The 23,366-nt window shown below is 47.2% G+C and overlaps 1 protein-coding gene across 8 annotated transcripts in view; it reads right to left on the minus strand.

Moving 5' to 3' along the window:
- Positions 1 to 20,437, minus strand: part of EXTL3 (exostosin like glycosyltransferase 3) — a 112,777-nt gene extending 92,340 nt beyond the window's left edge. For 4 of the 8 annotated variants that reach the window (XM_014257652.2, XM_014257645.2, XM_014257649.2 and 1 more), the window contains exon 1: positions 20,215 to 20,436. The gene's annotated coding sequence lies outside the window, so the exon portion shown is untranslated. Of the gene's footprint in view, positions 1 to 20,101 lie in introns of all 8 variants that reach the window. The other 4 variants (XM_088053268.1, XM_014257646.2, XM_014257647.2 and 1 more) reach the window with 3 other exon arrangements.
- Positions 20,438 to 23,366: the final 2,929 nt, after the last annotated feature.

A 23,366-nucleotide genomic window follows, 5' to 3' on the forward strand; every position in this document is an offset into this window, starting at 1 on the left:
CCATCTCCCCTTGCAAGAGACTCCCTTCAGGCAGCCAATCTAAATGCAAATTACAATCAAACGCAAAACCAAGAGTTTTCTGGATGATACTGAACACATAAAACTAGGGACAAAGCAGAGATACTTAAGAACCACCCTCCTTATTCTGGAAAGACCTCCTGATCTCACACTGCTTTTCTATCCTGAACGTACATAAAATTTAAAGTATAATTTGGTTCTCATTTATAGTCATATTATTTACCAGCTTCTCCCCTTCCATTGCCTTCAGTGTTACCAAAAAAAAAATAAAAGAAGGAGGGGAATGTTCTTCTGAAGAGAGAATCACCTCTTGGAGATGCTTCCCCCACAACAGGAGCATTCCATCAGCAGGGATGTAAAATCAGAGCGATAATAAAGCCCCAGTTGGATTTGCCAAGAACAAACTGCACTTCCACATTTTCAGGAGGAAATTTCTTCTTGGAATGGAGCTGTTTTGCAAATCTAGGAAGAAGGTGTTACTACAGGACGGTTATTAAGAGGCAGAGACACAAAACTGTTGTCAGCACAAGGAGCACCATGTTCCTGTAGCATAAAAGCTTTTTGAAGAACGCTTAAATCCGACCCCTACCTGGAGCACGGATCCAGCCAGGACTTTGTCAGCGCTGATTAAAACAAGGTTCTAATGGCAAACCTGAAAAGAACTAATCTTAGCAACTGTGCTTTTAGCGAGGAGAACGCACAGAGGAGAAGCTGAGATTAAAACACAGGGCAAAGAGCTGACAACCCAACTCTGGCAGAGTCTGCACGTGAGTCTCGGCAGGGACTTGCTCTAACTACCACAGGCAGCTCCACACCAAACTTCCATTCCCAGGAGGAGCACAAGTCCTTGGAGGGATGCTGCTAATTAACAATGGGGCTGAGTACACGCTCGTTACACGGGTGAGGAGCTGAGCGCTCTGTGTGTGCTGCAGGAATACTCACAGAGCAGAACCTCGCTAATTAACATTAATAACTGAGAGACCACTGCTGCAAACGGCTGGATTTTGGGAATCAGCCAGCAAGAAACTGTGCAAAGTGGGGAACCAGAGGGACAACACAACCCAGCAGGCGCCTGGTTCCCTTCTTTGGGTATCTATAATTAAATAATTTATCATTGTGCTGCTGTGTCTACGAGTGACTGTACAGCCTGTAAACAAAGCACCTCCTGTAATGCAAAGCTTTGCTAAATCTGAAAGTTTGACTGCCTGTGGAAAGAAGTCATCAAATTAAAAACCACAGCCCTGATTACCTTCCCTCAGAAACTTTTCTCATGGGCCAGCATTTCAGAAAACTCATCAACTTCTTCTTCATCTATTCTGTCTCACAGATCTATGGTTCTGTGCTCAAAACCTCTGGCTTTCAGTCCTGGATCACACTTGGAGTTGCTAAGGCTGCCTTCTCCTCCTTCCCTTCCTCCACAAACCTGGTGAGGAGAGTTTTGGGTCCTCTCTGGCAAAAGGAGACTGGGACCCCAACTTGGGCCTTGTCACCACACCGACCATGCAGGATCAACCCACGAGCAATGAGAAAAGGATGAGGCCCTTCCAAAACAAGCAGATCTCCGTTTTTTCCCCACTCCAGACCCGCTGTGCGAGGCCTGGCGCCGTCCCTGCCAGAACCGCTCAGGATTTCACACCCAGCCACAACCATGTGCGAGCAGAGTCTGATTTCACAGCCACGCTCTGACTTCAGCTGTCAAACCACAGCCAGAGGATCTTCACGAGCCTGCAGAGCTGAACTGTCCCTGCAGCAAAGCCATTTCCTCCCAAAGCCCCCCAAAATCAGAGGCAGCCACACATCCCCAGCCTCCACCCAAATGCTGCCGCTCACGGCCTCGACCACTGGCTTAGCTGGGTGCCAGCAAAATGAAGATTTTTGGTGGCAAAAAACATCCAACCATCACTTGAACTTTGCAATTTTGCAAAGGCAAGGAACAAAACTGGAAATATTTCCCTTTCTAACAGTTCCTGTTCTTTGCTGTACAATTCACAACTACACTCAACTTACTCAGCACTGTAATTTTTATTTCTCCTTTCTGTCACCACACAGCCTCATACACAGCCCATGACTTCACTTGCTGAAGGCCCAGGGTTTTCCCTTTGCAAAGGTTCAGGTTTATGCACAGCAAAATGGTCTCTTAAAGTCTTTTCTTATTTCCTTTTGTCAGGGGCTTCATGCTATGATGAATGCGTGGAAATGCAAAGCAGAAGTCCATACAAAAAGAAGCCAGTGTGTGAGGTGGTTTTGTCTTATAAAAAAAGAGAGCCAGGACTGACTTACGCCTCATTAAAGAGCTCCAGTCTGCATTTTTATTAGATATATTTAGACACCGATAGCTTTAAAAAAAAATAAATTATAAGCAGTTATATTCTTAACATATGGCCCTGGATCAGTCACGTGGATATAAACAAAAGTGGGCACAGCAGATTCTCCAAACTTAGGCATGGAAATCGTTTTAATGGTGCACATGAGCTATAAAATTTCAAGCCACACAAAAGTAGACAATGGTGTGACAGAATTCAGCTACTGCAGGGCTGTGTCTTGTCCCCAGTCCTTGCATCACCACACATCCCTGAGCGTATCACAGCTGCTCCAGGAGACAGGAAGAGGGAGGAGAGTAATTCCTGCTAACAAACACACTCAGGCAAATCATGCAGAATTCATTTATTGGAGGAGAAACTGAGGTATGGAAGAGGCATTTTCTGCTATAATTCATTTCCTATCACAAATAAGACCCAGACAATATCCCAGCCATCGGTTTCTTCACTCTCAAGTGTCTTTGGCAGCACTGCTGTAGCCCATTGTCATCCCCTCCTCACACCCTGGTCTCTATCCTGACAAAACACACAGCTCTAAGAGAAAACCTATTTCCAAATCAAGAGGCAGTGTAGGTAATTCTGGCCTGCACAAAGCACTAATTACTAATGTAAATGATACCTCTGAGCTTGATGGCAATGATAAACGATGGCAAATCGTAGGGGCAGAGACTGGCACTGAACAAAACAACGAGGCACACCCAGAGCAAGCATGTCTCGAAACCACCAAACACACATTTCTGTGCTCTACGTGGGCAGCAACTGCTGTCCACATTATTTTAACAGCAGAAATTGCATTGGGAAAAAAAAAAAAAAATCACCCCCACCACAACATAAAAAAACCTGAGTGCATTCCTCTTCTTAGTCGGAGCCAGAACATAAGAAACAAGCAATATAATTATTTCCACACCAGAAGGAAAATAAACCCAAGAACACACAGAGGGAAAGAAACAAGCCTTCAAAGCAGATCTGCAAAATAGTTCAGGGCTTCTGTGCTGGGCTATAATTTCCCAGCACAAATCAGGAGAGTAAAAACTACAGGGAAGCCAACTTTGGGATGGTGAACATCTCAGAGCCCACAGCACCCGCTCCTCTGCCCCCTTTCCCACAGAGCCCGAAATCCTGCACATCCTTCAGCACATGACCACATTTCATTTTGCCTGAAATGACCCTTTTCTGGTGTGGCCTCTGGTACAAACAGAAAGAAAAACATTTTCTTGTCTTTTTTTTGCATCAAGCACAAAGAGCATCAACCACACCAGTGACTGCTGGTCCCACCTGTCCAGAGGTGCTCATCCACAAGAAACACAGCATCCCAAGAGGATGCATCTGGCGTGCCCAGCCCAGGTTCCCCAGCTGGGATAGCACTGGAGCCAAACTCCTAAAAGGCTGGAAGCAAACAGGAGCAGGAGAAGAGCCCCTGTGCTCCATCCAGACAGCAGAAGCTCAGCTGGGACACACTCACTCTTCAGGGATAAGTAAAAGCACTTTAAGAAGAGCTTTCTTTTCCCTCCCTTCACTTTGTTTTAAATGGCTGAAGAATTTCCTCTGTGAATGCTCCCAATTGTGGCTCACACTGAGTTATTTTTAAAAGCATAGAACCAGATTTTCAAGGCCCTGAATGAGGAAATGCAAAGCTTTTATTAAGCAATAATAGCCCAGACAATGGTCACAATTTCCCAAGGGTCTGAACACGGGCAGCTGACAATGAGCTTTATTCCTCCACAAAACCTCCTTCACAGGCTCGGAGGGTTTGCTTTGTATGATCCAGGCTCAAGTTAGGGAGTTAAAACAGAAAGCTCTGTGGTCGTTTTCAGTGTGATTTCCTCCACCAAAGCACATCTGATCAGAGATACAAAAATCACCGGGAAAAGCAGCCATGCACTGTCTCATCCCCTCCTTTGCTACCAGGACATCATCCCATCCAGCTGGACCTTTCCCTTGCAGATGGATCCCAGCTGACAAACTGGCCAATATTCCCAGGGTCAGGAGAGTAAAACAAAGCCTTTCAGCTTTCTTCATTGACATCTGAGCCACTTCAAAATGCCTCTCCAGTAAAATGGCCAGAGATACTTTCCAAACCTCAGACCGGCTACCACAGGGTATAATCAGATCCAGTGGCCCCATCAGCTCTTCTTTCTTCCAAGCAGGAAGAAGTTGTAACTATGAGGAGAGCTTGTACAGTCTCCAAACCCAGCCAGCAGCCAAGGTTTGGCCTTGCAAAGGCCCAGGTTCACTCAGTAATGCTGGCCACAAGCAGCTCCCAGCACACCTGAACCAGCTGGACTGGCTCTCTCTCTGCAGCCAGCACCAGCAGCAGGCACTGCTGGAGCACAGAAAATCGGATTGGTTCGAGAGGTCTGCTTAGGACAAGATGAACTGTGCTACAGAATGGGGTGTTTTTCTCTGCTGGTTATAAAGCAGACCTCGAGAAAAGAGGGGAAAAAAAGAAAAAGAAATAACGGGATACACAACCAGATCTGTAGAAAAAAGTCCCAACCTGAATGTCTCCCACACGACTGCTCTCCTCACCTTCAGCAGAAAAGCAGCTAATGCCATAAATTGGGGAGCTCTTCCAACCAGAACAAGTGTATTTCTATCCTCTCACCCTCTTCCCTGTCCCACTGAAAGCACAGCGTGGCTGCACAGCAAACCAAGATTACAACTAAACCTCACAAACAAGAACCGAGCTTAGATTCAATCTGAGCACTTCCCAAGCTGCCCTGTCACACAGCCAGGAGAGACCACAGGAGCTCTTTCTTCCAGCTTACCACAGCCTCCAGGCCTTGGGGAAAACACTTCCCAATCTTCTGCAGATCTGTCAGTCGGTCCATAACCAAGAGAGCTCGTGTGCCCAAAATACTTCAAACCCCTTCAGAAACGCCTGCAGTGCTCCTGCTGCTGGTGCAGCCCCAGCACAGCTGCACACCTCTGGCACCAGAGGTGAGACCTCTGTGCCTGCTGCATCACAGATCCTGCTCGGAATGGTACAGACACTGGAAAATGCTTTCAAGTTTGTCTACAACTTCCTGGAGGAAAGGAAAAGGTGTTTGGAAGATTAAGGAAAAATATGCTTTGTCCCCCTTGCTGTTTTCAATGGCTGTAATTTGCCATAAGACAAGAGCCTCCACCATCCCTTGTCCTTTTTACTGTAAACTTCAAGGCCCCTTGACCCAGTGTAATCCCTGAACTTGGCTTAAAATGCTCCTGAAAAATAATTAATTGTCTGCTTGTGTGTAAAACAGCTGTCCATGTCTGTGTCGAGACAAGTGTGCAGGAATTCAGGGTATGTTCAGAAAATGGATGCACTCAGAGACTGAGGATGCCAAAGGTACCCAGATATCGCCATTCAGAGAATTCACACAAGCACTTTTTGTGCAGCAACATCTGTAAATCAAAGCATATTATTTTCCACCCTCATAATCAAGAGATTTGCTAGATTATCTAGAGCTCTGTCTGATCGTGACAGATGAAACTGCTGAACCTCACTGCAGCTGCCTAAAACGCGCACTCAGGCAAAGAGCTGGAACAATGAACGCAGCCCCTTCAGCGCTCACTTCCAATTAGGAAAACTCTCGGTGTGATGAGGAAAGAGCCCCTCACAGCCAGAGGAGTGGCCGCAGGTGACAAATGTGAGGCCAGCAGCCGCTGCTTGGCAGAGGAGATGCAGGCAGAGGGCGGATCAGGCAGGCTGCAGGCAGTGAGAAAGCAGAGAGGATGGAATATCGCAGGGAGGACAGAACTTTAAAAGGCAGCTTTGCCAGCGAGCACAGCTTCAATTAACAAGCTGTATTTGCAAGGCCAGACTCCAAAATGCTCCTCAGTATCCAATCATCTAACTTGTGCTTAAAGACACACCATTATAGCGTGGAATTTGGGATCAGCTGGCTGAACTAATCCCAGCCAGATGCTAAAACTACCAGCAAATAGGTCAGTAATGTATCCCACACCATGCAGGGCCCTGCAGGGGGGGAACAGTCACACACCACCACTCCTGCACCTGTGGAAAGGCTTTGAGAGGTTCCTCCCAGCCCGGAATCCATTTGCTAAATATTTCAGTCTGTGGTTCTGGGGAAGGGAAGTCACAGCCCACCTCATTGCCAGGAAGCTTTTTCATTGCTCCCTTTCCAGGTGATGTTAGGCAAAAAAGTAATTCACTCCTACACAGGTAGGAGCAAAAATGCCCTTGGGCATTACTGACAATTCCAGCTTACTACAACCAGAATAGTAATCAGATCGTGGAGATTTTATTGTACAACTCTGCAAATTACTTAAATCAAGCAAAAAGGGACAAGGTTAAACTAAGACTCCTTTCTTACTCTGCCTGTGAGAGTACACACAAAAAAAATTAAATACAGCCCTTCACTTTCAGATGCAGCACAAAAGTCATTTATTAACCTACACAAGGTCCAAACATGCACCTCCAAACACATGGGCTGAAGATAAGTTATTCCAGGTACTTTTTAAACTCCCAAAAGGGTGGTGACAGATACCATCTGGAAAGATTCAGGACTGTATCTTACCGAGCCTCCACTGCCATCAGTGACCTTTACAGTAACACAATAAATAATTCAGCATATAATGAATTTGCTGCATTACATTTGCTCTCCGGGCTATTGAAGATCAGCCAGGAACCAACAGACTGGAGGCACAAAGCTCCCATAAAACTGAAAGTTACAATGGAGGTCTTACTACCTGCAGCAAAGAGTTAAGGGATGAAGAGAAAAAAGGTGTTGAAAAAAAACCAAACCAACTCATGAGCTCTCCATTTACATAAACTTCCATCAAATTCACTGTACCAGCCCTGAGATCCCTGCAGTCACTCAAACAGGACTGGCCCTGAAGCTGCATCTTTATTGTTTCGAATTCCAAGATTCATTTATGCCAGCAAAAAACCCTCCAAAAATAACCTCAAAAAAGCCACAAGCTTCCCAGGAGTTTGAAGGACAGGCTCTCAAACACGAGGGACGCTGTGTGGTTTAGCTCCAGTTCTGCCATCAGCTTGTTTGGATCACTTGGATCCCTTCAGACACCTCCTTGCATCTCCATTTCTTCGCCTGCTTGGAGGTGTTGGGGCTTTGTCATTTTGCAGCAGCACCTCAGGAACACGTGGAGTTGTTCACCTGCAGAGATGAACACACAAAGCCAGCAGATACCAGCACAGAGGCTGCTCACCGGTGCCAAAACCTCAACCAGCCAGATTGTCTTGTATTTTATTTGGGATCTCATTTTCAGTAGATTTAGAAAAATTATCCCAGGGGTATGGCAAGGGACCAGAATGTAGAAGATCATTTCATGACATCTGTAAGAGCGCAGAGTTAACAGCACCACCTCAATTTTTTTCTTATGACCTCACTCATTGGGAAGAGTTTTTATCACCCTCAATATCTTTATAAACACTCCCCCTCTCTGTCTCCACCAAATCTTTCCTTACTGCCATATAAGCCCAAGGCTTCTCTTTCCTCCCCTTGAGCTGCAGTCAAGGTAAGATCTTAATTTCCTCTACCATCTGCAATGAAACTGCCTCCACACCCCTGCCAAACAAGCTTTATTTTTTAATAAATTTTAATTTCAGCTTAGTCAGCTCACCCTACAGACTAAGTCAGTATTTGACAGATATTTAGCAAAGACTACAATTTATTTAAATTCAGCACATTGTGCCCATCAGAACAGATACAGCAGAGAGTCAGCAGGACTTGCTGCTTGGGGGAAAACCCCCAGATCACCGGATTTCTTTTGGCTGGAGATCTCCTGTCATCCAAAAAAAAAAAAAATAAAAGAAGGGGGTTTAGGGATAGAAAGAGCAGTTCCCCGAGATCTGCTCCCCGAGAAACAACCAGCATTCCCTGGAACAGCACTGCGGGAGTGAGAACATCTCAGCTTTCAGAGAGGCAGGGTTGCTAAGGCAAGCAAACAAAAGGCTCCTTGTCTCCAGCCCACAGCTCCTCAACACATCCCCACCACTGCTGGGGCTGGGGTGGTGCAGCCCATCCAAGGAGCTCCGGATAAATCCAGGCTCCACAACCAAGCCGTGCCCCTCTGAGCAGCCCTTCAGAGCAGTTCGTGTTTTCCGGTATCTTCCCAGCTGCTCCACAGCTGGCAGGGAGCAGGGAAATTCTGAGGAAAAGGATTTATGTGAAAACAATGCCAAAGAGGAAGGAGTCAAACCAGCAAGCAGAGCGTGGGGAATAAAATCATAATAAACAGAACAGATCAAGCACAACTCCACCATAAACTGCAAGCGGCCCACTACTCTTAGTTTTCAACCATGGAAAAAATAAACCATCAGCTGCAGGACAGCCCCTCACAGAATTTTTGTGAGATCCTGAAATCCAGCTGTTTGAAAGCAGACCAGCCCAGCAGATCTCGATGCTGTGAGTCAGCGCCGGCTCTCACAGATGTGATCTCTCCCCAAGTGCTGTTTTCCACAGCAACAGCGTCAGCACAAGGCACCCTCAGAGCTTTCTGCCAGCGCTGCTCAGAGGAAGAAAAACTGCTGAAGACACCCCAAATGCCAGGCTGGGTGATGACATCCCCGAGAAAGAGGCTGACCCCAGATTGGGGCAGCTTTTAAGATGAAGCTGCTCCAAGATTGAAGATGGAAATTTTTTCCTTTTGGATAGAAAAAGCCAGAGAAGATGGAAGCAATTCCTCTAACTGTCACTTCAGTTTCTCGTGTCACATCTCCCCTCCTTCAGCTGACACCGCAGCTCCTGGATGTATCTGACCCTGTTGTGTGCCCTGGTTCATCCTGCTGGCTGGCAAAGCCCCGTGCTTACACCAGCCCTGGGAAATGGTGCCAAAATTGAGGATTAAAGGAATAGGTCAGTGAAAAATTCCAATAAACAGATCGTCCCAGAGAGGAGGAGGGGAGTGTTGATCCAAACCTCCCTCTTCCACAACCAGCCAAAGTCCCCTCCTGTCAGCAGACACGAAGCACTACGCAGACCAGACCTGCCACCAGCACAGAAACCTGCTCCTGAAATTTTTCAATTTTTTTTTTTTTAAATGTGTTGTTTTTTAAGTGTTCCTTGTTTTGTACAAAACTGGCTGGGAGGGGAAAGTCCAAACACCAAGTAAGCAAGCCACAGGCAACCCAAAGCAGCTGCAGGACAAGGAGTCTCCCACCCAGCAGTGCCCTGGGGACCTTGCAGGGAGTGAATCTTGCTCGGCCAAAGGAACGTGCCTGCAAAGAGACAAGATCCAAATTCAGAATAAAACCTGTGCTGCAGCTCATCAAAGTGATGGCTCAGGATTTTAATTCAGTCACAAAGTAAAACTTAAAACCAAAAAGATGCATATCGAGGTTTATGGCAACAAAAGGTTTACAGCAACATTTTCTCTTGCCCCTGGACAAACTCTTTGGCTGCAGGAGCTGAAGGAAACCACACAGTGTGGACACACAAACGTACCCTGCATTTAAAAGCAAAAAGAACAAAGCTCTGGTGAATGTGGGAAATTAGAAAGCCTGACAGATTTCACCCTGGTTTATCCCCTGGCAAATTAGCTACTGTTTAAACATGGAGCTTGGGCATTACATCATCTGTTTGCAGGGGAAGATTTTTTTTTAAAAGCTAAACCATTCTTGTATTCACAGCTTGAAGAACATTGTTCATTCCAAACAGACTCAACTAAATGAAGGGGTGGATCAAACTTTTTGCAGGAACCCTGTGAGCAGGGAAGCACACACCTAAACTGCTTTGCAAGTTCAAACAGTAAAAGATCTTATCTGGAGTTTAGCAGGAAATATGGAGCCCCTCAGGTTTGTCTGTTCAGATCCAAGGATGAAAAAACCTACTTTTTCAAGTCAGGATGTGCAAAACCAGCCTGATGAGGAGGCTGAAATCACACAGGCTGCTGCTCACTCAGCTCCAGATCGTTGTGGCTGGGTCGCGTTTGATTTCTCCCGATTTTTCCCAGTCATTTCTGTCCCCTGTGGAAGCAACTCCAGGTTTCAGTCCTGTGGGACACCATGCTGCCTTGAGGGATCAGCCTGAGAGGAAGGGAAACTCCAAACTGAGCTACTGGACGTGTTTCTGGCATCTGTTGTCTCGTTCCAGCTTGGACACTCATTTTGGAGACCTAATTTTCCCTTGAGAGATGCTGATCTCCATCAGTGCAGTTTTCTGCAAAGTTTTCAGAAGCTGAATTTTGCAGCACCTGCTCCTTGGCACAGCTCTCAGAGTTCTCTTCGGTGTGTTTGGAGGACCAGGCTCTCACAGCCTCAACAAGTGCAGCTCCAGAAAACACACAGAGCAACGGGCTCTTAATGTGAAAACTGCAATGCTGAGTGATTTCACACAATGTGTTTTTCTGACCCTTCGCTCTCAAGGGTTGTCAGATGTGTCAGAAAGTGGAAAAATGCCAGAATTTTCGGAAGGGGAAAAAGGAAGAAGCATTGGTCTCATCCCTGAGAAGAGCAGGTTTCACACAGAGTGCACAGCAAGGCCCTCAGATGTTGGACATCTTCCTACAAACCAAACGCACAGTGGCTTCTGACCACAACCCAGTGGCTTCAAGGAACCAGATTTCACAAGAGCTCTGCTAACATTTCTTAAAAAAAAAAAAAAAAAAAGGAAAAAAAAATTTTTCTTTCCCTAAACCTGGCAAGTTTCTATGATCTCATCACATTACAACCTCTAAAAACCCAAAAACAAAATAACACAAAACCAAAGCAAACCCACAAATAAAACTGACAAAAAAAACCCCACAGACCTTTCATCATCACGTCTCCAGACATTCAAAAATACAGCAAGAATTTTCTCCTTAAATAAATAAATGTTTTGTAATAATACCCAGGATAAGCAATTCTAGCTTAAAAGAATCCAGGCAAACAGCCACACCAAAAAGTTTCAGAAATTTCATCTGTGGAAGTCCTGTCAGATAGAGCTTAACCTTTAAGAAAGCAAAAACAGTAATGCACATAGAAAAACAGGCTTTGCTATCAGAATGTAATTAAAAAACCCAAAACAACTCAATTTTGCTCTATATCGAGATTGCCAGGAGCTGATCTGGGAGAAAGTCAAGCAAACAAATTTTCTCTCCGAGATTCCAAAAGGTCATTTCAAACAATTACTAAAATGTAGTACTGCAAACAACATATGCCAATTATTTTTATTTTTTTTTCAATTTACAAGATATCTTTACTGCTCCAGTTATTACCTAGAAAAATAATAATCCCAGGGATCATGCAGCTGATTAAATAATTGCATGAATTACCGAGGAACCATTAAAACTGCATTTCAAAGAGAATTGAGAACTGTTTGTTTCTTCTTCCTCTGCTTTTGCATAACAGTTCCCAAAAAAAGTCTCATCTGCTTGGGCCAGGATGAAGACATTCCTTCCCACTGCACAGGAAGCAAGGCAGATTTTTAATTTCACTTCTCAAAACAGAAAAGCACAACTCATAGCAAGGAGACATCAGAATAAAAAGTCAGGCAATAAAAAGAAGCCCCCAAAATCTGAAAAATTTGTACCCAATACACATTTTTCCAGTTGTCTCGCTACCAAGAACCTTCAAAACGTGGCATTTTCTTCTCTCAGTGCCACTCCAGCCCCATTGACAGGAACTGCCTGTGTCAGCACAAAGCTCTGCTGCACCCAGCAGCAACGAGGAGCTGAAAAATGAGCATCTGATTCTGGTGATACACAACAGCCAACTATTCTTGTCCATTCAGCGTGTTCATGTAGAACGAGTCCCTGCGCTTCATTAAATCACCCTCCTTGGTCCTGAGCACACTCTGGGGCTGCGGGGAAGATAAAAAGGTGCTGGGGCAGCTCCCTGACACTGTCCCACTGCCCATTTCTCACCTGCCCAAGCTCAGCCACTCCTGTGACTGCCAGGGGAAGGGGCTGGAAAGTTGCTGGGTGGAAAAGGACCTGGGGGAGGTGGCCCAGGTGGGCAAAGAGGCCGGTGGCAGCTGACTTGTGCCAGCTCTGGGGTGGCAGCAGGGCCAGGGCAGTGCCTGTCCCCTGTGCTGGCTCTGCTGGGCCACCCCCATCCCTGGGGACACTGCTGGGACAAGAGGGATGTGGAGCTGCTGGAGCACGTCCAGGGAAGGGAACGGAGCTGATGAAGGGTCTGAAGCACCAGGAGCAGCTGAGGGAGATGGGAAAGGGGCTCAGCCTGGAGAAAAGGAGGCTCTGGGGGGAACTTTTCTCTCTCTGGAATTCCCCAACGGAAGGGGACAGCCAGGTGGGATCAGGCTCTGTTCCCAGGGAACAGGGACAGGATGAGACGGCCTCAAGCTGTGCCAGCTGAGATTCAGGTTGGATAACAGGAGGAATTCTTCACTCAACAGGCTGTCCAGCCCTGGCACGGCTGCCCAGGGCACTGCTGGAGTCTCCATCCCTGCAGGGATTTAAAAGCCATGTGGATGTGGCACTTGGGGACATGGGTCAGTGGTGGCCTTTGCAGTGCTGGAGGATGGTTGGACTTCATGATCACCAAGTGCTTTTCCAATTTCTCTGATCCCCCTGCAAGGACACTCCAGCATGAAACCTCCCAGGGCACCAGCCCTTGCCTTGTGTTCCCTACCACTAAGAGGAATCCCCACCTCCTACCAAAAATCCTTCAAGCAGTTTTGATTTTCAAACTGAATCACTTCACTGAGGCATCATCTGCAAGACTGGGACTGCAGAGCTGAGAGAGGGATAGGGACCAAGGCCACCCCTTCAAGCAGCATGCTGTGAAATCAGTTCAACCATGTCACTCAGATTCCAAGGTCAGTGTCAACAAGTAGCAGACAGTACTTCCCTGCATCACAGGCACTCTGTGATACACTCAAACACTATGGAAACGTTAACCTGTATTCCCCGAGTAGTTATAAAGCACAGAAGCAGGAGGAGGTGAGAGAAAAGCTTGGATATAATCCCCTCTCTCCTCAAAAGGCTCCACATAAACACACAAACGGCCTGAACAGGGAGATCTCTTGATGCACATACAACAGCTTTGGGTAAACAGGCTAAGAATAGGTACAGGGACAGCAAAGTGTCCAAGCGAGACTCCCCTGCACAGGAACACCGAGCTCACAAAGAAGCATTCCCAATACCACTCCTGCTTTAACCAGTTCTGAGGAGAGGAAATTCACTTTGGTTCTTTTTATAACGCTTGCTCCATTACATTTGTCACACAGCTGCCACTTTCTCTCCCAGGGAGAGCTGCTGGAAGCCCAGGCTCGCGTGTCGGCGCACGCAGCAGAGATCAGAGATGCACACGGAAACAGGCGCCAGATCTGTCTGCAGATTCCAGGTCACTCCTTCCAAGGCAATGGAATTATACAGAGACACAAGTCAGAGTGAAGTCATGCTGGTATAAACTAACCATGAAGATGCTCCTGGCATTGACACCTGAGCAATGTCACCTGAAACACAAGCTCAGCGAAACACTCTGCATGCAAAAACATCTTCCCCAACGAGATGTTTGACAAGGGAGAAATAATTCTGTAGCTTGGCCTTTCTAATCAAAATCATCATTGTCCCAACAATGTAAAAGTCATTTCAGAGAAAGAGCAGGTCTGATCCCTGAGGGGTGAGGCGAGATCAGCTTGAGTATAAAAACCTTGAGATACCTGCCAGCTCCAGCTCAATCATTACTCCTAACTAACTACACCCTTGAGACACTGGCAAAAGGCTTGGTGCTATTCATCATTGCCACAAAGAAAAAACAGAGTCAGAAGACCCAGGAGGAAAATACAAGGAACCAACTGCAAGATTTCTTTGAATCTTTTTTTTATTACATCTTGATTTTTTGTTAAAAATTCTCAGATTAGCATCAACCACGCCACTTTGCAGACGTTACTGATTTTTACAGCTTTCCCCGTGAAGAATGACAGCCTCAAAATTATTTTAAAGGTAAGGAGTGTAAGAAGTTTGCAGATTGCAACAGAGACCAGCAACAAAAAACCAAAATGCTTCTGGGTCCGTCAAATCTGACCTGCTCTGCTGGGAGGGAACCACCTCAGAATCAGCTCCACCTTCTGCTTTTAACAACCACCCTACAAGACCACCACAAGGACAGCTCTCCCCTTTCTCCAGGTCTTTGTTTTGTGTCCCATGCACCCTTGAGAACTTTGCAAGGAAAGGCTTAACAGCTAATTGTCAGACTCCACAGTAATTAGTGGCACCTTTCCAAGACATCCATCTCTGGCTGCTTTTAGATAGCTGGCTCCTCCTCAATCCCCACATTAAAATGAAGGTACACAAGGTAGGCGGCAGATTCATTTACAAGTAGCAAGGCCTTCCCAGGAGAGATGCCTAAGGAAAGAAATATCTCAGCTAAACAATGCATGGGGTTTTTTCCTCCCTATTTGCAATGGAAGTGCTATCTTTATTAATTATCTGAGAACGATGCTAACCTATTCCCTGACGTGTATTATTAGATGTACAATGCGTTTCTGGGAGTCAATGGGCTCCTGTATCACATGGCCCTCAAATTACCTCTAAATGAGGAAGACAAGATCATACTGTCCTTACTTCTGCCCACCTGCTGGTCACACATCACAACTCTGATGTCACCACTGCTTATATCAAAGGTTTCCATCCTATTTTACTTGCAGACCCTCACGAGTTTCACTGCAGACAGAAGGGCTCTGGTAGGGAATTCAGGGTAGCTCTGCTTTCCAGACCCCTGAGAAAGAGGCTCACAGCATTGCTCTATATATTTAGGCTCTGCTCTCAACTCTGAGGCTCCCCACTTGTTTGGCAGCTCCTTCTCGTCACAAGTTCCGACGCTTCCATGCCAACCTTTTCCAGGCATCATCTGCGTGTCAGCAGCACTCCCCAGCATATCCTCCACCCCACACCAACACAATCCAGAACACATCACCTCCCACTGAGTGCCCACACAGAGCAGACCTGCAGCAATAATGACTTCCTCGTGCCCGTAATAGAAGCACTAAAAGACGCGTACGAATCCCAGCCCGCTGTGCTCCTGCGTTACGTACGATGTGGAGGCGCTGGATCACGGGTGGGAAAGACAAGGAAGCCTTTCCCATGTTCAGTGGTGTGCTCAATTCCATCAAACCCCTACCAAGAAGGTGGGTACATATGGGATGGGGAAAGGGAAAGCTTCTCTTCACGCTGGAAATGGGGATGTGTTGATGGGACAACGTAATGGAGGATGTTGGATGGTTTTAATTGCGTTGTTTTTATAAGCAGAGAAGGCAATTTCCACATTAAGTGTCCAAATTTGAATTCTTTATCTCTTTGTCTGGATTTACAAAGTACCCAACCTTTCAGGAAGTGTTCCCTGAGGAAGGTAAAATGCATGGGCAGAGCAATGCACTTCCTGCTCCGTGGCACTGTGGCCTTTAAACAAATAGAACTCACATCCAGGTGAATCCATCGATGCCAAATATTGCGGCACGGATTTGAGATGACTTTGTTACACTCAAGGGTCACACTGAACAGGAAAGCAGCTCATCCAGAGGCAGATGTAGAAATCCACACTTCAGGCAATGCTGGTACCAAAACACAACAGGAAGAAAAACAAACCTCAGGCTACCTGCCCTGTCACTGTCCCTAAGATTAAAGTCAGATGAGAAGGTACCTGGAAGTATTTTGAATCATAAAAGGAAGCATTTTATGAGACAAGACAGGTAAAAGACCAAGCAGCTGGGCACTGTGCAAAGTAGGGGAATAGAAATGTTACTTCTGCACTGGGAAATGTTCTTAACATTTTTCTATTAGAAGAAACTTAGAAGTGTTTCTTAGAACCTGTGGTTTAATCCCACATTCTGGTACCACTCTCAGGCAGGCATTTGCATTAGAAAAGTGGTACATTTTCTTAATGCACCAAAATTCACGGTGAAAGGGGAGGGCAGAGTATAGCAGAGAAAACACAAACCCCGACTCCAGGCAACAGGATTCCAGTCATTCAAGAAGCTGGGTGTAAGAGAAGAAAATCTGATACTCATTAAGAATATGTGCTTTAAAATAGTCCTGATGTCCTTTAGTGGCTACAGATTAACTGCTGGTTTGGAGGTTTAGGTTCTGTCCCACCCAAAAAAAAACCCTACAGGATTGATTTGATTGATTTATAAATCTCAATTTTCTGTATTTCACTCGATTTTACCCTTGAGGAGCAGATCATTCGGTAGAGTTATTGGTTATGTCAACATAGCCCTGAGAAACCATTATCCATTTACCACCAATTAGCAGGGACAGATCATCAAATCCCAGAATGGTCTGGATTGGGAGGGACCTTAAAGCTCATTCCATTCCACCCCTGCCACAGGCAGGGACACCTTCCTCTATCCCAGGTTGCTCCAAGCCCCACCCAGCCTGGCCTTGGACACTTCCAGGGATCCAGGGACAGCCACAGCTTCTCTGGGCACCCTGTGCCAGGGCCTCACCACGCTCACAGCAAAGAATTCTTTCCTAAAATCTAACCTAAACCTGCCCTCTTTCATCTGAGATGGATTAGCCAGACCTCTAAACTGCTCTTGCCGGTAACAGGCATCAATTAACAAACAGCAATGACTTCACAGAAACGGGATTTCAATTTGCACTTCAAAACCGGCCCTGCAAGTGCTGTAACAACATCAATTTACCTGGTGGGCCAGAGCTCGAGGCTTCCTATGCCCGGGGATCGATGAACTGCAAGCCACGGAGCTGCACATGCATCCGTCTTTATCCTTCCTAAACAAACCCCAAAACCTCAAACTGGCTTTGCACCTCCTCTCAGGCAGCATCCAGCACCACGATTTGCATGTGCTGAGCTGCAAGAGCCCAAACTCAACCACGACAAGCCCCAGTAATCAACACTTTCAGGTGTTCTCCGAGAAGAAAACTCTGCTTTCTGAGGATTGCAGCCTCACAACTGCAGCTCATACCCGTGCGAGCTTTAGCCCAGCAAGCACAGCCTGTGTCAGCACGGGTTGTAGGAGACAACTGGAGGCCCCAGCTGCATCCCCCAAATCCCATGGGAATGCTTTCCCCACTGCCAAGCCACACAGCAGCAGGGATACTTTTTTGTCTTTTCAGTGTAGAGTGGCGTATGTAACAAGCCTATGAGTTGCGGTTGTCTCTTCACATGAAAACAAACGAAAAAAACCCCAATATTTTGCTTGTTGGGTGGTTAAGACATAGGAATCCTGCTCTGGGTTTTGCTCATTAGGAGCAATATCAAATATTCCACCCTGAGTTAAAATCTCAGAGTTAGGAGCTGCCTCAAAATATTCACCTTCTCAGAAAATAAAGGTATTTAGCACAGATGGCAGAAAAAATCTCTGGTGATGAGACAAGAGCCAATGACCATGAGATCCTTTCCAGTTCACTGTTTCTGTGGGGTCTCCAAAGCAGAGAAATTGTCTCTAGACCAGGAACCAATCCACAAAGGGCTGCCGTGATCTTGGCATCAAACAGGTAACATCTGTGGTTAGCTGCAATTCCCAGCCTGGTGAAAACATTACTGTGGGTAGCACAGGGAATGCCCTGGGAAAACAGGCAAGGCAACTGGGAGAGGCAATGGGAGTCAAAGAGTAAGGAGGAAAAAAATCAGGCAACAGAGACTGGAAGGAAAAAAACAACAAATACACACAAAATAAACACAGCCAGAAGGAAAGAGACAAACTAAAAGTTTGAGCTGAAGGTGTCGTGGCATTTCAAGAATTAATAGCCATAGGAAGCAAGCTTAGGAAGGGCTCTGGCTCCCCATAAGCAAACGAAACTTGTGAACGCGTCAACAACACACGACTCATCAGGTAAACAGTCCCCGAGATCCACAAATATTCAAGGGAAGATGATGATGATGATGATGATAATGATCTTTTCCAGCCCATCTGAACAGTACACAAACAACCTTTCAATTTTGCAGAGTATCCCTGAGACCCAGCCTAACTGAAAGCAGTTCAACAATCATGTTTTACTTGTTCCCAGAATTTGCTGCTTTTGCTCTGACCTGACAACTGCCAAAATCCATCCTCACGTGTAAACAAACATGAGAGCTAACAGTCTCCACTTGAAAAATGAGAGAATTCCAAAAAGCTGCTCTGGACTTCCCTTCTGCAACACGACATCAAGAAGTTCAAGAACTGTCTGTACCACAGCTGAGCTGCTGGAAAAATTTGCTCAGTGAAGGCAGGCAATTACCCCTGCTCCAGAATCCCTGAACACCAAGCTGAACCCATACAAACTCCCATTTCTGGAACAAGAAATGTAAAAGCAGAGACATCACAAAGGCCTGAGTGGGTACAGATAACACTGCATGATAACAACTGGGCTCTCAGGTGGTACGTGGAGTTAAGGGATTTGTCAGGGGGAGATGAATCTCTCTCCCCATCATCACATAATCAGACTGTGGTTCATTTCTGATGCTATTTCTGCATAGAAACGAGTTTAAGATTACTCAGTACTTGATAAAACCCGCCAACCCACGTTCCAAGATGTTACTATCTCGGATATCACAGATTCCTCCATGAGAACAAAAATATCTAAGATAATCACCTGCGTGTGACACTCCTCTCAGGAAACAAAGTTATTTAATCTTCTTCACACACATGTGAGACTTGCAGCACAAGAAACCCAGGCACTTTTAGAGGCAAGTTATCATATCATGGTATCAACACACCCGATCTATCAGACTCATGCAAAAGCAACAAGAGGTCAGAAACTGGTCAATGCTTGGATTTTAACACACACACAGCAACAGAACAGCTTATCTAAAGTGCTTCTCAGCATCTCTGTGAATCCTTAATACCACTTGAACTATATCCAATCCCTTCAGGCTCCAAATTGTTTGGGTTTGGACCAGCATAACAGGACATTAGCCTATCAGTATTATTATTATCACCACACGGGTAAAATTTTTCGTAAAGACCATGTTTCTTGAGAAGGAGGAGACCTCATGTGGGGAAAACAGCTGTGAAAAAAGAGTAACACGACCTCAACTTTAGCAAATAACTCACAGGAGAGCAATACCAGCCACGCTAAGAAGCCCACAGCAAGGGCAGCCTCGTCCTTGCCATCCTCACCACCTCATAAGGCAGAACCCCAGCAAGAACCACAGGGACCACAACTCAGGCACTGCCTCAGAGTGGGAGAAATGCGGCTGCACTTGCCAGGGTGGATGTGATAGTCCCTGAACCGCTGGGGATCCACAGGCGGGACAAGGGGGGGATCTCAGGATCCTTGCTGGATGCAGGAGGGAGGACAGGCAGGAAGGCTGGAGCCTGCCAGCAGCACCTGGGCACCACCTGCCACCACAGCCCTCCCACCATGAGGGTCCCTAGGCTTGTGGGGACCCCTCCGCAGTGTTCCTCACTCTGTGAGACCCCCACAACGCCCCTCGTGCTGTGAGAGACGCCCGCCCTCACAGCCCACCAGCCCTGAGGGGTTCTCCCAGCCTTGTGGGGGTCCCCCCTTGCAGTGTGACATCCCCACAATGCTTCTCACGCTGTGAGGTGAGAGATTGCCTTCACAGCCTCGCCAGCCCCGAAGGAACCCCCAGCCCTGAGGGAGTCCCCTCGCGAACCCCCTTCCCTGAGGGACACCCCTCACAGACCCCTCCGCCCTCAGGAATCTCTCCCCACCGTGCCCACAGCCCTGAGGGACCCTCCGCTCACAGCTCTCCCTAACCCTGAGGGATCCCCATCAGATACCCCAGCCTCGAGGGACCTCTCTCGCATCCGCCCCCCAGCCTTGAGGAACCCCCGCTCAGAGCTCCGCCGGCCCTCAGGGACCCCGCGCCCCTCCTCCTGCCCCTCAGGGACGCCCCAGCCGAGCCCCCCCCCACGCCGCCGCTCCAGGGGGCTTCCCCCGGACCGTACCATTCCTGCCTTACCCGGCCCCACGGGCTGCCGCCGGGGGGTTCCAGGGGGGGGTGTTACCGCTCTCCCACCTTCCTCCCCCTCTCCCCTTGCGTGGTACGGTCCGCTCCTACCTCTCGGCGCCCTCACTTCGCCCTCCGGGCGGAGCCGTGAGTGGCTGGGGGGGGAGCCATAGCCGCTGCCTCGTCTTCCCGCTCCGTCCGCCCTCCCCTGCTCCCCCCCCCACGGGCCGGACACAGTTGGTTTATTCCGAGAAGCCGGCCGATCTTCTCCCCTTAAACCGCTGGGTCTCGCACGTCTTCGGCCATTTCCGACCGAACCGGCGGAAGTTGCCGAAGTGGTGGCGGAACTTAACGAAGGAGGGCGGAGATATCCGAAGCGGGGGCGGAGATAGGCGAAGCGGGGGCGGAGATTCCCGAAGGGTTGAGGGCGGAGAGCAGCGAGACTCTCGCCTCCGGAACCTGACGGGAACAGCCGAAGCTTCCCCAAGCTCGGCTCTCGCCACTGCGCACGCGCGCCGCGCCCGGGCGCGTTTTCCCGCCTAAAAGGCAGGCGCGCGCAGCCCGTCCCTCACACCCTCCGCTCCCCTCATGGAGGAGCCGCCATGTTGTCAGTGTACAATGCTGCCTCGAAGGGACAGCCACAGCCCGGCCCCATGGGCAAGCAGCCCTTTGTGTCCCCCTAAAACCCTGGCAGAGTGTCCCCCTGGAGCTCAGTCAGTCCATGCAGTGATGTGTATCCCCCAAGAAGCCCCTGTCGATGCCCCTGTGGAGCTCCACCATGCCTCAGCCCCGTAGTGTTGTGGATACAATGGTTGCCACTGACCCCCTGAGAGATGTCCAGGTGCCTGCTGGACGAAGGAGTTAGGAAAACAACCGTGTTGTCGGAAACTGATCAGCAGATACTAAAAGACCACAATGGTTTGGAGTTTGTTACAATATAACATTCAGATCCACGCTGGAGGGTTGGTGTGAACAGCGTCAGTCGTTAAATGTTCTCAAATCAGAGGAGCCATGTAGAGTACCGAACATAGCATGCAACAGATGGTAAGTGAAGCAAAAGCAGGGGGAAAAAAGCAATGAAGAAATAAAGGTTGGGGGGAAAAGGCAAGTAACAGTGCCAGCATCTTCTCACAACAAAACCACATCACACAGGTCCAGCTCTCTGTTTATGCATTCTAATTTTCTATTTTAGGACCTCAATGAAAGGCATTTGTATCTATGGCAATCAAATCCCACACCAAAACACACAACATGACAACTTGGGGAGAAATAGTCTTTCACAGGAAGAAATGGGGGTTTATCTCCAGGAGTAAAAAGGGTGATGTGTTTCTGGCCACAAAGGAATCTCAGCTTTAATAAAACATGAGCACTTCAAAACGGTGAAAAACCACTTTTCCATCGCTCTGCACTTTTTAACAGTCACTTACACACGTGTAAAGAATGCAAGGAAAAACTAACTTTTATTCTGAGATGAAAAACCAGCAAGAGGTGAGGCAGGGGCACAGGTCTGCCCTTTGATAAGGGATACAAAATCCAATCTCGCCGCAGGGAACGTGCTATATGGAAGGGCAGGAATAGGTACTGCAGGTTCAAAGGCTCGGAGAAACAATACTTTTTATATTTTATCAGGACAAAAATTTAAAAAAAAAGACTATGACTGTGGCACAGTATAAAGACAAAATTAACATTCGAATCACTGAACACACCCACGTTGTCCTACCACACACATCTGTTCCCACTGTGCCACGGCTTGGGGTTTTGTATTCCACCCTGGTGTACCTGGAGCTCTGCAGGAGGAAATAGTGAGACAATCAATCCCTTCAGGTCCTCAATGAGGAAGAAACACCAGTGGAAAATGTTCACTTCAGGAACAACTCCGGAGAACATTCTTCTCCCAGCTCCCAAAAGGAAAAAAAGCTGTCAGGATCAGCAGCCGGTCTGGCAAGTCTCCCTTTCAGGAAGCACTGTCAAGGCTATTACAGATTATATTGACAGAGATACCTCCAGATTTAATCTTTTGTTTCCCCTTCTTCCTCTAACAGGAATTGGTTTTAAAGAGGAGTTTTCAAATTCCCTTCTACCAAGTAAAAAATCCACTACTCCACTGCCTTCTCCTCATCCCAAAAGAAAAATTACTGTATTCAAATACACTAATATCCCACATTTTCTGCCATCTGGGCTTTTATTTTCTCATATACATGTAAAATCTACACATCAGAAACGGATCCTAAAGGGCAGGGTCTGTAACCTGTGATTAATAATTATTTAAACAAGAAAATAAGTTGCCGATAAAGTTGCTTGACGCTTTCCTGGCAAGGAAAAGCCTTTTACTCCTATCAGCTTCCAAACCTGTTTTCCCAAAGGACTGTCAGTCCTGTTAGAGACTTGGAAAATCCATTATGACCTTGAGTGGAAGCTGACAGAGCAGAGGACTAAAACCACTAATCCTGCTGTAGGGAAACGTGCGGATGTAAAGCAAAGCCACCTAAAAAGCAGCTACAGTTTAGATCTTGGCCTTCTGTTCAACCTGTAGGAAGAAATTCTTCCCTGTGAGGGTGGTAAGGCCCTGGAATAGAATTCCCAGGGAAGCTGTGGCTGTCCCATGATCCCTGGAAGTATCCAAGGCCAGGTTGGATGGGACTTGGAGCAACCTGGGATAGTGGAAGTTGTCCCTGCCCATGGCAGGGGGTGGGACTGGAAGAGTTTTAAGGTCCCTTTCAACCCAAACCTGTGTGGGATTCTGCTCACAGAACTTCTTTAGATACCTCTAAATCATTTCAGGCTGGGAATCTCCTTTATATTTATTAGCTTTCAAGTTACCCTACACTTGGCAGCTGCAGCTGAACACATGAATGCCATCACACCTTGACATCCTCTCCACCTAAATGGTCCCCACTTCCCCTCTTTTCCTTACCTGCACCACATTCCCTCTTCCTCATCCCATTTCCTCCTGAGCATGCCTTGCATCCTGGTGTCTCCAATCTGCTCTAAATTACATTGAGTCATTGCAAGCAGGTATTAAGGAGTTTCAGAGCCAGCTAATGCACATTTCCATGGCACACTTCCATGGCCTGAAATAAACCTCAGAAAAACATGGAACCACGACGGCGGAGAGGACGCTGAGCTTCCATCTTTTCCCTGCTGCGATCCTTTTGGTACATCTCTTTTAATCTCTTTCTCCTCCCTTCCACAGGAGAGGGTACCAAGGTCGGACCGTCTGCAGATTTTACAAGTTCCATGGAATGTTTTCAGACCGCACTCTT

This window comes from Pseudopodoces humilis, chromosome 3, assembly GCF_049639895.1.
Source record: "Pseudopodoces humilis isolate 2021_Gansu_Grassland_sample_001 chromosome 3, ASM4963989v1, whole genome shotgun sequence".
NCBI lineage: Eukaryota > Metazoa > Chordata > Aves > Passeriformes > Paridae > Pseudopodoces > Pseudopodoces humilis.